This window comes from Solea solea, chromosome 15 (genome assembly GCF_958295425.1).
Source record: "Solea solea chromosome 15, fSolSol10.1, whole genome shotgun sequence".
Taxonomy (NCBI): domain Eukaryota; kingdom Metazoa; phylum Chordata; class Actinopteri; order Pleuronectiformes; family Soleidae; genus Solea; species Solea solea.
The window spans coordinates 21,936,180-21,950,147 of NC_081148.1; the positions used below are offsets into that span (position 1 = coordinate 21,936,180).

The window sequence follows — 13,968 nt, forward strand, 5'->3', positions numbered from 1 at the left end:
AAACTGGAGGGACATTTCAGTTCAGGCTGCAATCGATTTTTCGATTATTAGTCGACTACTAAATTAAACGGGCAACAATTTCCAGTTTTTTCCAATAATTATAACAACCTTTCCAATTTTTCAGCTTCTTTTTTTTCCAGGTTTTTATCATACGTAAATTGAAAGTGCGTATAAAACAAATAAGCTGATAGAATTTATTTGTTTATTAATCACTCGATCATCAATTAAATCGAGTGTCTTTTCTAGTAATTATAACAACTTTTCTGCTCCTCAAATGTCTTTTTTTTTTGCTTCTTAAAACAAAGAAACCATTAAAACTTTTAGGACAAAAACAAGACATTCATCATTTCCAAGTTTGGGAAACAATGGTCAACATTTTATGGCAGATTAACAGATTATGCAAATAATCTTTTAGTTGCAGCCCTAATTTCCGTCACGTGAAATCCCTTATTTGTTAATTCTATTTCCAAGCTTAAAAATGCAACCATTTCAATACTTTTTCTTTAAATTCAGATAAAGTGCTCCCACTTCAGTGTCAACTCATTACCTCACACAGCCACACTAGCTCATAAACCCCCTGAACTATCCCTTTACGCTCTCAGCTTTAATTGGTTGAGGCTAAATGTGACAAGTTCAAACCGGATTTAATTGGTTTTACCACAAAAAAAAAAACACCACCACCACCAAAGGGATGTTGCAACTGCACTGGCACCAAAACTTTTGTACCAACTCTTTTTTTAAGTGTATGTCAGAATAATTTACGCCTCCAAATGAATAAATACACTCGTAGTGTTGCCAATATTGACGTAATTAATCTTCACTATACATTATGAAGTGGTTATGAACTTGATAAAGGCGTATTCTCACATCACTATGAAGTGTAGTGTGGGCTAATAATGTCTGCTCCTTCCCTCCCTCCCCTCTCTCGTGTCCCTCCTTCTCTCGTGTCCCTCCTCGCTGATGGCGCAGGGACACATGGACACACACATGAGGACTCGTCTGCGTGAACACACATTTGATTTCTTCTTCTTTCTTTCACAATCTTTTGAATCCTACCTCGTCTGGACGTTTACGGGGAGTTCACTCGTCGGTTGCGGGAGCTCCGGCAGCAGCAGCAGCGGCGGCAGTAGTAGCATCGCAGGCTGCGCATTTCCAATTCGCTCGCTATCTCGGTTTTGTGAGATAACCGTCCAACCTTTTAGATGACATTAAAAAAAAAACAACAACAACAAACTTAATCCTGAACGCAGCGGGACAAGTCTCCCGGTCCCCGGTGTCGTGTCTTTTCACGGTGCGTGTAGTGTAATGTGTGTGTGTGGGGAAGTAGCCTCGTCTGCTGCTTATCCTGCTGTTTACTTACACGCTTCAAAAAAACACTCCTATTCTTTTCCTCCTGCCAGAATTGAGAGGTGTGTATCAGTTTGCTTTTCCTTTTTTTCCCTCCCTCTCTCGCTTTTTGAGTGAGGCGGAGCCTTTGACTACTTCTCCCTCTCTGACACACACACACACACACACACACACACATTCCTGTCTCTCTGTAGTTGCGAGGACACTGTGAAGATAATGCACGCCCCTGCCCTTTGCCCCACAACCATAAACATCTCCTCCTAACCCCAAGTCTTGACCAGTGTTGTCATGTAACAAAGGTACAAATACTTTGTGACTGTACTTAAGTACAAAAGTCACAAATCTGTACTTTACTTTGTATTTCCAGCAACTTTTACTTTTACTCCATTACATTTTCCTGTACGAACTATCTTTGTTACTCATTACCAGAGGTGGAAAGTAATGAATACTCCCATTACTGTAATTGAGTAGGTTTTTTTGTGCACTTGTACATTTAAAGTAATTTTTAAAAGTTGTATTTTTACTTTTACTTAAGTATGTTTTTTGGAAGTATTGTACTTCACTATGTTTTAAATCACATCTGTTAACTGAGTAAGAAAAATGTCCTGAATTCAAATAAAAACATTCACGCACATGACGAGGACAAGTGAATAAATAATGAGGACACATGAATAAATGAGGAGGACAGGTGAATGACAACGACAGGTGAATGAATGATGAGGACAGGTGAATGACAACGACAGGTGAATGAATGATGAGGACAGGTGAATGACAACGACAGGTGAATGACAACGACAGGTGAATGAATGATGAGGACAGGTGAATGATGAGAACAGGTGAATGACAACAACAGGTGAATGAATGAGGAGGACAGGTGAATAACAATGACAGGTGAATGAATGAGGAGGACAGGTGAATGACAACGACAGGTGAATTAATGATGAGGACAGGTGAATGAATGATGAGGACAGGTGAATTGGCATTAATTAATGTCCCTGAGTGAGTGAGAAAGTTAAAGCATTTGTGACCTTTGACCCATTTTGACCAACACATTATGTATTTACATGTTTTATTTTGTCAGCATTTTAATTTGTTATGGTTTGCCTTTAATTAAAAACAATTCATGCGAGATTTGGGTAGTCTATTTCAGTACTCTTTCCACCTCTGCTCGTTACTACCAAATAAAATCAGAAGAGGATTTGGTGTTATAAAACTTACGTTCATTTTATATTAGAAAATTACTTTTGATACTTAAGTACAGTAAATGTCATATACTTTAAGAATTTTACCTAAGTAATATCATGAAAAAGTGACTTCAACCTCTACCAAAGTCCTTTTCTGCTGAGATACTTGTAGTTTCACTAAATTATCCTTTGTAGGTACTTAATACAAGACTGGTCTTGACCCTCAAAGAGTCATTTGAAGTTGTAACAATCCCCTATAGGGGACATTCTATAACACGTATCATAGCTTAAGCTTAACTTGGCTTAATGTCAGAAAACAGCAGTCAATCATCACCAGATTTCTCATGGACACCTCTAGTCATGTCCACTTTCACCTCGGTAACCCCAATTTTATGGATGCTGTCTACGTTGCATATCCACGGATCTTTGTTTCTTACAGACACACTAGGACATTAAACCCTACCCTTAACCATAGGTTCTGCCTCATTAGAATCAGGCTTTGGTCCCACGGGGACTACTAAATCCAGACTAGGTCAGTGTTTATGTTGGCAAAGGTTCCAGAAGAAAAAGTGCACACAAACACACTCACCTATCACTCTCTCTTTAGTTTTCACTCCTCCCACCTCCCCCCCAAAATTAATCCACCATCCGTCCAAGGCCCCGGGATGTACTTGCTCCTCTTGTGTATTGTATATACTGCAGATGACTAGAATCAGCACTACATTCTTCACGCTACAGGTGCAGAGAGCAGCGACTGCAGCTGTGCCTCGATGTCATGCTTGAAACATGCAATCTCTCCTCCTCCCTTATTTTTAGTTCCAGTCTCACTCAGCATTAATCTGATTGTGGACACCCCCCCCCTCCATTCACGCACACCGCAGAAGCAGCAGCCATGTAACACAGCGCAGATGGCACCGAGAGGATCTTTGGACCGGTTCTCCAACACTACCAGTGGTCCAGATCTCTCAGTGAGGACAAAATACACTCACGACAAGCACATAGATTAATCACTGACCTCGTTTCCTGTTGGTGCAGCCTCTGTAACATTTACCCTGCGTGTGTGGGGGCACGGGGCCCCCGGGGGCTCTTGGCTCTGACCAGACAGCATCTTTCCCTGTGGCCATTTTGTCCCCAGCACAATTGTAGCTACTGACCCAAAAACTCCAACATCAGACAACAGGGAGCACAAACACAAGCATATGCCTGCAGTGGGCTGAGGGGAGGACGGATGGCAGACACATAGACCTTTAAATAAATGTTCAAATTAGCATTTTAGTGCTGCACCCATTCAATATGTGAAAAATATGTTATTGCAATTGTCAATCCTCCACATGAGCGTCATGATATTTTGTTGCATTGTTACCGATAGCCGTTTCATGCTATATGCGGACTATGCAAATGCATTGGGCCCCCGAGCCACCAGGGGGCTCCAAAGCTTCACAGTCAGCCTCATCTAAGGAGCATGTCTTATGCGATCTGTAGCTGTCTTATGTGTTTATTAAATTCCTTATGTGCTTAAAAAACTAAATTTAAAGTTAAAAATACACAATATCCATTGGTGGCCCATGGGCCAAAACTGGTGCGCAAGCATCAGCATCTGGCCCGGCAGATGATTTAACAAATCATATCATAGAGTTCAAAGCTTTTATGCTGATTCCTGATCTAAAGGGTAAGGAATCTCTCCATCAGGTGCCCCCAAACAGCATCTTGCATAGGGCCCCCACAAAGCTAGAAACGGCCCTGAAGCCACCTGCCAAGACTGAAGCCTGTCAAGCGAACAGTTGGACAGACTTCCCTTGCACTTATGAACAGACAGTAACTTGAGTTAATGCTTTAGCACAGGGGTGTCAAACTCAAATACAGAGTGGGCCAAAATTTAAAACTGAACAAAGCCGCGGGCCAAGGTTGAACGAATTAACCTTTTAATTAACCAAACAAGTTTTGCATTGAATATTGAACAAGCAAGGCTTATATAACTGTATAGTGACATGCAAAATCGAGTTTCAAATAATAATAATAATTAAAAAAATATCAATGGCATATCAAATAAAATTATAATAAAAATTGAATGCACCCTAAATACAGGATAAGCAGTAGATAATGGATGGATAAAGATTGAATGCCTCTTTTCTATTTGCAGCCTTCTGAGGTAAATATCAAAATAAACTTTTTCCACAGGCTAATAATAAATTTGAAAATAAAATAACAATAATGAATGAATCAAACATTCAAGCCTTGAAGTAGCAAGAGAAAGTGCATGAATAAAACGTTAATTATTGCTCAGTTTGCTACACTGATTTGTTTTAACACTGAATATGGAACAAGCAACGCTTATATAACTTAATAGTGCAAAATCAACTTTCAAAAAACAAACTAAAAAACATCAATGGCATATTAAATAAAATATAAATATAATATAATATTAAATAAAAACTCTTTTCTATTTGCAGCCTTCTGAGGTAAATATCAACATTAACTTTTTCCACATGCTAATAAATTTGAAAATAAAATAACAATGAATAAATCAACCATTAAGGCCTGACACAGAGGAGAGAGCATGGCTGGCGCGCCAAAACAACAGCAGAGCATTATGGGATTTGTAGTATTAGCGGTGAATGCGGTGTTACAGCGGCGGTGCCGCTGTATAATACCGGCGGGCCAGCTCTAATGTTAATTTGATATTGCCTCAAGGGCCAGATGAAATTACACGGCGGGCCAAATTTGGCCCGTGGGCCAGAGTTTGACACCCATGCTTTAGCACATTTAATTCAACATCATAAAACATGTCTAATTTGGTACCTACAGTGTACTTGGCAGAATTATTTACAAATCCTTCTTTTCGTCACGGATAAAATATTACATTCTGACAAACGGAGTGCAAACATAAATCATGCAGGATGACATAAACTGAATGTCCCACTTTTCTTTTTCTTATTACACTCTCACTGTACTGGCATAAGAATCGGATTCTTTAGTGATTATTTAAATGTTCTCTACATCAGGATTTGATTGTTTGATTTGCTTTTTTTTACACACACACACACAGGCACTCTAATCTCTTCACTGTACAGTGGGTATTTGAGAGGATCAGTAGTGTGCAACTGCATATTTCTACAGAGAGACATTATTTCTTCCCTCAATTCCTTCTGGCAGAGATCTGAGTGTTTGACCTTTTTAAAATGCAAAGCGATTCTTCTACTCCAGAGAGTGAACTGGAGGCTCATGATTGTGCTGCTAAATTCGAGGGACTTAATGCAGTAACTCACGGAGAGAGAGGGAGAGAGAGAGAGAGCTGCTCTGCACCTGCTGGAGTCTTGACTTCGTTACAGGCGATACAATAACACCTCCAAGGGTTATGTTAATCTTTAAAGACGGGTTATTCTTATGCTGCTCCACTCTTTACCTCGCCGGAATGAATATTTCACCGCAACCTTGAATCAGTCTCGCTCTTAAATCACTTTATTGCGTGTCGTTTCCCTTTTTGCTCACTCCTTTCGCATGTGTTCTACACAACACACACACGCGGGGTCATTTGCTTTAGAATAAACCGCCGGAGATCAATGCAGTCACGCCTCTTTTATTCCATTAAAAATATTGTCACTGTTCAGAGACAGGTTCGGATGAATCACCACGGATTTACCTCTGCAGTCACCTCACCTGAGGTTTTAGACATTTAGAAACACTTCACGTCCATCACCCTTTATTTTTTAAGGAAAAGGAAAAAGCTATTCACTTTATGGGATGGTTCAGGGTTTTTTTGACGTGTGGATGTACGGGATAATTACACGTTGTTGTGAATGAGCTGGAATTACATGAACTGCTGGAATCAGCTGAATGTAGGAAGAGATAGCAACCAAAATATTATCTACATTACGTCTACATCGCTTTGTTAACTCACTACCTGTACCAAAGTCCATAGACAAAATCAGCGATTTTACATCACGGCACACTGGAGTTGTTGATCTACTACTGCTTCCGCCACTAAGTTCAAATGTGTCATTTTTATTAAATTCAGCATTTGAAATCCTTCATTTGGATTCACAAACTCAAATGATACATCAAGTAGACGACAACTCTAAACCCTGCACCTTTCTTCTATGAGCTTTGTTACTGGAGAGCACAGGAATCAAAGCGAACAATGCCAAGCTGTAAGATCAGTTAAAACGACTTAAAAATCCTGAAAACATGCATTTCTGAAAATCAATATTTAACGGAGGAGTCTGGTGTGTTTAGCGGTTGGTGTAGTGGTTAGCATTCTTGCCTTTTGTGTGAGAGTGGATGGTTGTGGTCCTGTAGGTGTACCTCACCTATCGCCGTACGTTGGCTGGGACTGGCGCGGCGCCCCCCTGTGACCCTCATGTGGAGGATGAATGAATGATTCAGAACTCCGAAAAGAACTGCTTTGCTCGTCACTACTCTTGGCATGTTTCCATCATGGTGCAGTACAGTACGGGTGCGGTTTGGAGCGGTAAAGCCCTCGGTCAGGCTTCCGTTGTCAGGCAGATCTGCTCGGTTTGTGGCAGTTTGTTTCAACGAGGCCGTCAAGCTCTGTACGAGAATAGACTGCGGTCGTTAGGTAGTGACGTTTTTCTGTCGCCTAACCAGCTTGTGGTGCCGAGAATTGGAAGAATTGTGGCTGGTTATTTTTGGTACTATTACGAATGGAAAAACGAAAAAAAAATACATACTGTACTCCGGAAACACAGCGTCACTGCAGTTTTGTCGACGTTTAGGACGCACTAAGAAGTAATAGAAAACGACGTGCCTGAAACCAAACCGAGTAGAGCCGAGTAGTGCTGTACCGTAACACGGAAAAGGGCCATCTGTGTTAGAGTTACCCATAAAACCAAATTTCCAGAAACCCGCACCATCTCTTAAACACTGGCGTCACCACTCGAGCACGTATTATCAGGTGTTAACAGAGAATTTAACAACTTACCTCACACTCATGCATACGGTGTGTTGTAATGAGCGGCTCATCCGAGCATCATTTACATTTGGTAGCAGTGTTCGATTGTTGAGCGCGTGAGTACCTCGTCCACGAGAGAGCCCGCACTCTGCTCCATGAGGAGAACGTCTCTCTTTTTTTTACCGCAGCTTTAGAGACGGAACAATGTGATTTAAATAAAGCCGCACACTCCGACTGCTCTCTGATTATATTCCAATACGTTTAAGGCTTCTGACACAGTCATAAGACACGCTTTCAGTGTCTTACATTTCCGCCTGCAACAGAATGCAAATGAGACATATTTTACCCCCTTTGACTGGAGAATGAGTATGAAAACAGTTAATTAAGGCTTGTTTTTTTGAGTCTTTGGGTGTTTTAGCTTCTTTTTTCTCTTCCTACAGCACGGAATAGAACGGCACAGATGCCTCTGCGAGACAAAGCTCACTAAACTATACATAAACTGTAGATTTTGCAAGTAATGGAGCAGCAGTCGAGCTAAATCGTCTGAAGCATCTCTTTGTTTTGTTTTTTTATTCCAATTAGAGAACCATCGTGAATATAATTGCCGCTGCTGAATTGTTGACATATTTTTTCCACCATGTTCCTGAAATAACAACCTCCTTTCGTTCAGATTATGAGCATGTGTGTGTGTGTGTGTGTGTGTGTGTGGTCCAGCACAACAACACGGCCTGTAAATTGGAATAGATTTATTATCAGTTTACCTAATAAGATTAAATTGTTGTGATGTTTGAGGTTATGGAAGATGAGGAGACTTAAATTGGAGAGAAAGTAGAGCTCCCGACGTAGTGATGAAACACTCGGTAATATGTTCCACAAAATGTGGAAAGTGTATGAAGATGTGTGAGACTTCTAGCGTCCGTTGTTATTATTATTATCATTATTATTATTATTATTGTAGCCTCAAGGTTGATATTTGCACTGTTGCCACTCCTAATTGTCTGCGTTTGCTCGACAAATATAGAAATACTTTAGGTACATATGTCCAAAACTACATTTCCGCAATTAATGAGTATTTTCTTAATGAAAAATCAACCTTGTACAAAGTATTTGTTCTTGTTCTCTCTCGGGAAGGATACTCGCTGCTTGTAGGTCTTTGTTTACAAGCAACCAAATATAATTATACTCACCACCTACACACACGCACACACACACACACAAATTAGCATGCAAACTGTGTCATGGAGGAATGAGATTCAGTGCAAGGAGAGGTCTGATCATCGGAGAGACGGCGTCTCTGCAGACGCGCTGCTCAATGCCATGATACCAGGCTGACACACACACATACAGTAAAAAGAAAACACTTTAGAAGGGGGAGCTGCTTATCTGCACTGCACAAACTGGAGTGATGGGAATGTTCTCGGGATGTTATCGTGTCCTCTGTGGAAACGAGATAGCCAGCCACCTTTATCGCCGCCCTCAGACTCTGAAGGGGCCACAGAACCGTCACAGGAACGAGGACCGCTATAGTTTGCCAGGGGACACTAACCACAGAGAGACGGACAAAGACAGAGAGAGACAGAGAGAGAGGAAGAGAAGTCCCAGGAGATATATATTATTTATTGGATATACTCTCTGACTGATTGACGACAGACTGCAGCGAGAGTTTTGTCGGCGTACCGCTTCGACACCCTACAACACTGGTGTCCAAACCTTGTTTTTTTTTAACGAGGGCCAGATTTGATAATGTGAAGAGTATCACATGATCATTTTTAAATGGCAGTGTAAGCAAATCTAAGCCAAAAATCTGATGTCGTTCACATCTGGAGTCAGATATCATAACAGGAAACGAACGCATGTATGTGTCAGGGCTGGGATTCTGGTTTTAACCCTTAGTGGGAATAATACACAACTCCTTATAAGGACATCCTGGCAGTGTGTGCGTGTTTATAGGTCAGGGGTGTCAAACGTACGGCCCACAGGGCCAGAACTGGGCCCACCAGTCGTTCCAATCCGGCCCACAAGGATGAATTATATGAAAAGAATCTAATCATAATGTGAAATACTATATTTGTCAGTCCCAGATACCTGTGACTACATGTTTTGTGCCTTTGCAGATCCACTGTGATCTGTAAGTGTTAAACTTAGCTATAGTATTATTGAAACTGCACTTATTTTACTTTTTGTAAAAAGATACTTTGGAGTAAATTTGGAGTTCTTGTAGTTTATAGGTTATATGCTATTATTTAACTGGTCCAGCCCTCTTGAGATCAAACTGTGCTGAACTAAAATGAGTTTGACACCCCTGTTATAAGTTACATCTTCAGGCCTCACCAAATGCATTGGTTTTGCCTTTTTATGTGTTGCTGAGTGAAAGTTATGATTCATTTTAAATTGCATTTATTTTTAAAACTCAGGAGTAGCGAGTATTGTGCAAAAGTCACAAAATAGAGTGCTTTTATTTTATTTTTGTTCATAGAAAACAAACTGAGTGAACTGTGAACTGTGACATATTTCACAAATTCAGTTCGATTTTGCTCAGGTTGAGCTGGGGAAAAAAAAGGATATAAGACAGACTGCTATATGTTTTATGCTCTGTGTTCTAAGGGTAATAAAAAAAAAAGATAAAACAAATTATTTCAAAGACCGTCCCGATTTGCTTTGGAATAATTTGTCCATAACCTGCTGGATTAGACCAGTAATCTACTCTTAACTCTATGGATAAATGTCTTGCACCATTACACCTACTGTACATGAGCTTTTATGACATCCTTCATCTTCATTAATTAGATTAAGATTGAAAAGCTATTACCATCTCTGCTCTTCTGGGAAGGATTTTCAGATTTTTTTAAAAGAGTCTGTCTGTTTCAGACACTGACGTTTGGACCTGGCTCGCAGTCACCACTGCATTTCATCCGGAAAGGGTTTGATGGAGTTGAAATCAGGGCCCCGCGCAGGCCACTCAAGTTCCTCCACAGCATGTTAACCGAACCATGCCTTTATGGGCCTCACGCTGCTGCACTGAGGGCGCAGTCGTGCTGGAAAAGGAAAAAGGGCCTTCCCTAAACTATTCCCACAAAGTTGGAAGCTGGAAAAGAATTGTCCAAAATCTGTTGGCAGAGCTGGAGCATTAAGATTTCCCTTCACTGGAACTGCCAACCAGTCAAACAGGTCATGTTTCCTGAAAACTCGCCAAACCCAGAATTGTCCATTAGACTGCCAGTTTAGCAAAGCGTGATTCATCACTCCAGAGAGCATGTTTCCACTGCTGCAGCGTCCGATTACACGACCACGTTCAAGCCATTCTATCACAAATAATGCAATAATCATTACGCCAGGGCAAATATCGACATTTTAATTCACTTTTTATTTTTATTTAGCCTGTATTTAGCCAGGAAGCTCCCACTGAGATACAAGAAGTCTTCTTCTTCCAGGGAGTTCCTGATCAAGATAGCAGCACAAATAGTACGAGTAGTTACAGAGACAAAACGATTTAGATCTGAAACTCACAACAGAATGTAAAAGCTAAAAGGAAGTAGTTAAAGGAGACATAATAAAAGTATACAGGTCGTACCGACAAGATCCTTAATCCAAACCCCTCAAAAAGAATATAATGTGTTTATAAATGAACTAAGGCAGTTCCTGCCAGTTTCACTCACCGGGCGTCATTACTGGAGGTCTCCATGTGGTGGCGCTGCTCAAATAAATGAGGGAAACTTGGAGTGGAAGTTACCTGGATGAAGAAAGAGGGAGTTTCAGTGGGATAATGGCGGAGAAAGCTACGTTAAGAGATGCTCCAACCACGTTCAATACATAGAAAGTCTATGTAATTTTTCACGGACGTTTCGTTTTCTTCAGTTAAGACAGATATCGTGATTCCCACTCCTAATGACAATTGTTTGTAGCTAGGAGTGTGCTTGTGTAGTTGGACTATTTAAAGTCTTTTTTTTAACTTTAAATTGAGTACTTTTACTTCAGTAAAACGTTATCAAAGATAGTGGTACTTTTACTTGAGTGGAATATTTCAGTACTCTTTCCACCTCTGCCACTTACATACAATAAAGAGAATCAGGAACGCTCCATGATAGTTATTATGGAAAAAGGAAAATAAAACTCTCTGTGATGTGTCAATTAACCACACAGCATCTCCATGGCAACTCGTGCTCCATGCCATGTCTTTAAATGAATGGTTAATGGTACGAAATGCACAACATCACGCCGTCAGACCACATGTCAAAAGCAGAGAAAGATTCTCTTTTGTCATACAACAGGGTACGTCAGAATAACACACACACAATCTGCCATAGCAACACAAATCTCCCCCACCCCCCCTGCATCTGTGGCAAATCCACCTCTTGTTTTCAAAGCTCTTTTTTCCCCATAACAGGTGCAGAACCTCTCAACTCAAAACACTTCAAAGAGACACGTGCACCTGCGAATAAATCACAGCAAAACGGTAAAAGAATCCTACGACTGCGGCCTCCAAACACCAAAGAGGTAAAGATGCAGAGTGTCTGATTTAATATTCATGAAGTGCAAGGCTTTGGTGGTTGAACGCTTGTTTACCGAGATGTGTCTTTTGTCCTTGGGAGGCTGGATATTCCGCTGAGAAGCGGTCTTTGTATTTACATACTGCTATACTATAGTGCCTCTGCAACACATGCAATACACTGTAATGTACACATCAGCAGCACAGACTTGACAAAGATTGACATTTCAGTGTTTAGAGTTGTCTCAAACACACACACACACACACACAGCAGCCCCCCCTCTGTGAAGTATTAAAAGCCTTGCTTTTTTTTCCGACAGAGCTAATGAAAGTTTGTGATTATGAAGCGCCGGTGGCGTCTGTGCGGGGGAGTTGTTCGAGTTGTGGCACGTCCAAAGTGAAATGTAGTCGGCAAACTGCACCCACAGGGACAGAGGTGGCAGACGACCAGTCGACAGCAACCAGCCAAAAGCAAGGAGTGGTGTGGGTTTGGTTTTTTTTTTGTAATAAACACTTATTTTGTTGTTGTCAACACCATTGCACCTCTTTAGAAAAATGAATATGGGTGTACTAGTATGGTGACACAATGTTGTTTCTACTGCTTGGTTATAAAAAGGGGTAATAGCGCTGTATAAGGAGATGATATTACAGTAATACCATGTTATTTCCAAAGTAATAGCTTAGTAAAGCTAAGCCCTGTCCACACACACACCAAAAGAGTAAATTGAATAATTACAAACGTTTATATGCAGAAAAGAAATAACAGTTGAAGGTTTTTGTTCGTATTCTCACAGCATATATGGATAAAAACTGTGCTGTTTCCATAAAATCAAAACTAACTCTTGAGATACCAGTGAGTCTTAGTCACAGAGTCATTAGTAATAAATTTCTTATAAATTGATTATTTTTGTAATCTACTTTAATGTGAATGTGATCCGGTTTCTTTGGAGCATGTTAAGGAACTGCATTAAACTGTTTTAAATCTCATTTATCAGAGCGATCCCAGCTTGTTCATGTTAATGATGAATTTTCTTGTTAAAGTTAAACGTGGCGTTCCACAAGGTTCAGCTCTCGGCCCAATTATTTTCACCTTATACATGCTTCCTCTACGTAGCATTATCAAAAAAACACAAATTGAAATGTTCATTGTCATGCAGATGACACGCACTTGTACATACCCATGAAGTCTTACAGACATTAGTGATTATTTTTGGCTTCCAAACAAAACGAGACATTGAGGATGTCGTCAGGTTTGAGGTTTGGGGAACACTGATCAACAGTTTCTACCATTTTCTGATGTGATTAACCAAGAACATAATGGAGAGATTAATTGATAATGAATGTGTTAGGGTTGACAAAGAACCAGATAAAAGCAATATTGAGGATGTCCTCATTCTGCTGCTTGGAAAAACACATTTGTTTTTCCATTTTCTGATATTTTATGGACCATAAAAATGGATGGACCAAGCAACTAGTGAACAAAATAATTGATGATGAGAATAATCAGTCAGTTGCAGCCTTGGTTAAAAGTGACCTTTCCTTCTGTTTTTATCAAAGCTCATTCATTACACACCTCCTTGCCCTGCAGCTTGGGGGTAAATCAAGTATTATAAAGTGAAATCACAAAGGGCGGCTGTCAGACGCCGCGCGACGTCTCACCGCTCTCTTTTCTTGGCTTTATAAAACTTGCACTTCACCTTTTAAAACAGAAACGACAAGGTCGCTGGTGCTGTTGTGTGTGTGTGTGGATCGGCTAATTACTACGGCTGAAGGAAAAGCTTGAGAGAAAAGCCCCATCTCCCCAGTGAGTACTTAAAGAGAGAAAGCAGCTGGTCAGAACACACTCTGGAGAAAACATCGGCTATTGCAGAGAGAGTGGTCTGAGATACTTTTTCACTTAAGTGCTTCTTTCTGAGCAGTGTTCTTTCTGATCATTTGCTCCCACGCTTCCTCTCCTCTCTGTCTCTCTCATTCTCTCCATCACACACGTTATAGGGACTTATATGTCCCCATAAGGGCATATAATAATATAATTACACCCA

General features: G+C 40.5%; 1 protein-coding gene across 2 annotated transcripts in view; it reads right to left on the reverse strand.

Annotated features, from left to right (window-relative positions):
• The window catches only part of LOC131474056 (C-terminal-binding protein 2-like), a 77,684-nt gene extending 76,241 nt beyond the window's left edge, over positions 1 to 1,443 (reverse strand). Inside the window, exons 1-2 of one of the 2 annotated variants that reach the window (XM_058651786.1) lie at positions 1,361 to 1,443; positions 1,057 to 1,195 (exon numbers count right to left, since the gene is read on the reverse strand). The gene's annotated coding sequence lies outside the window, so the exon portion shown is untranslated. Of the gene's footprint in view, positions 1 to 1,056 lie in introns of both variants that reach the window. The other variant, XM_058651785.1, reaches the window with a different exon arrangement.
• Positions 1,444 to 13,968: the final 12,525 nt, after the last annotated feature.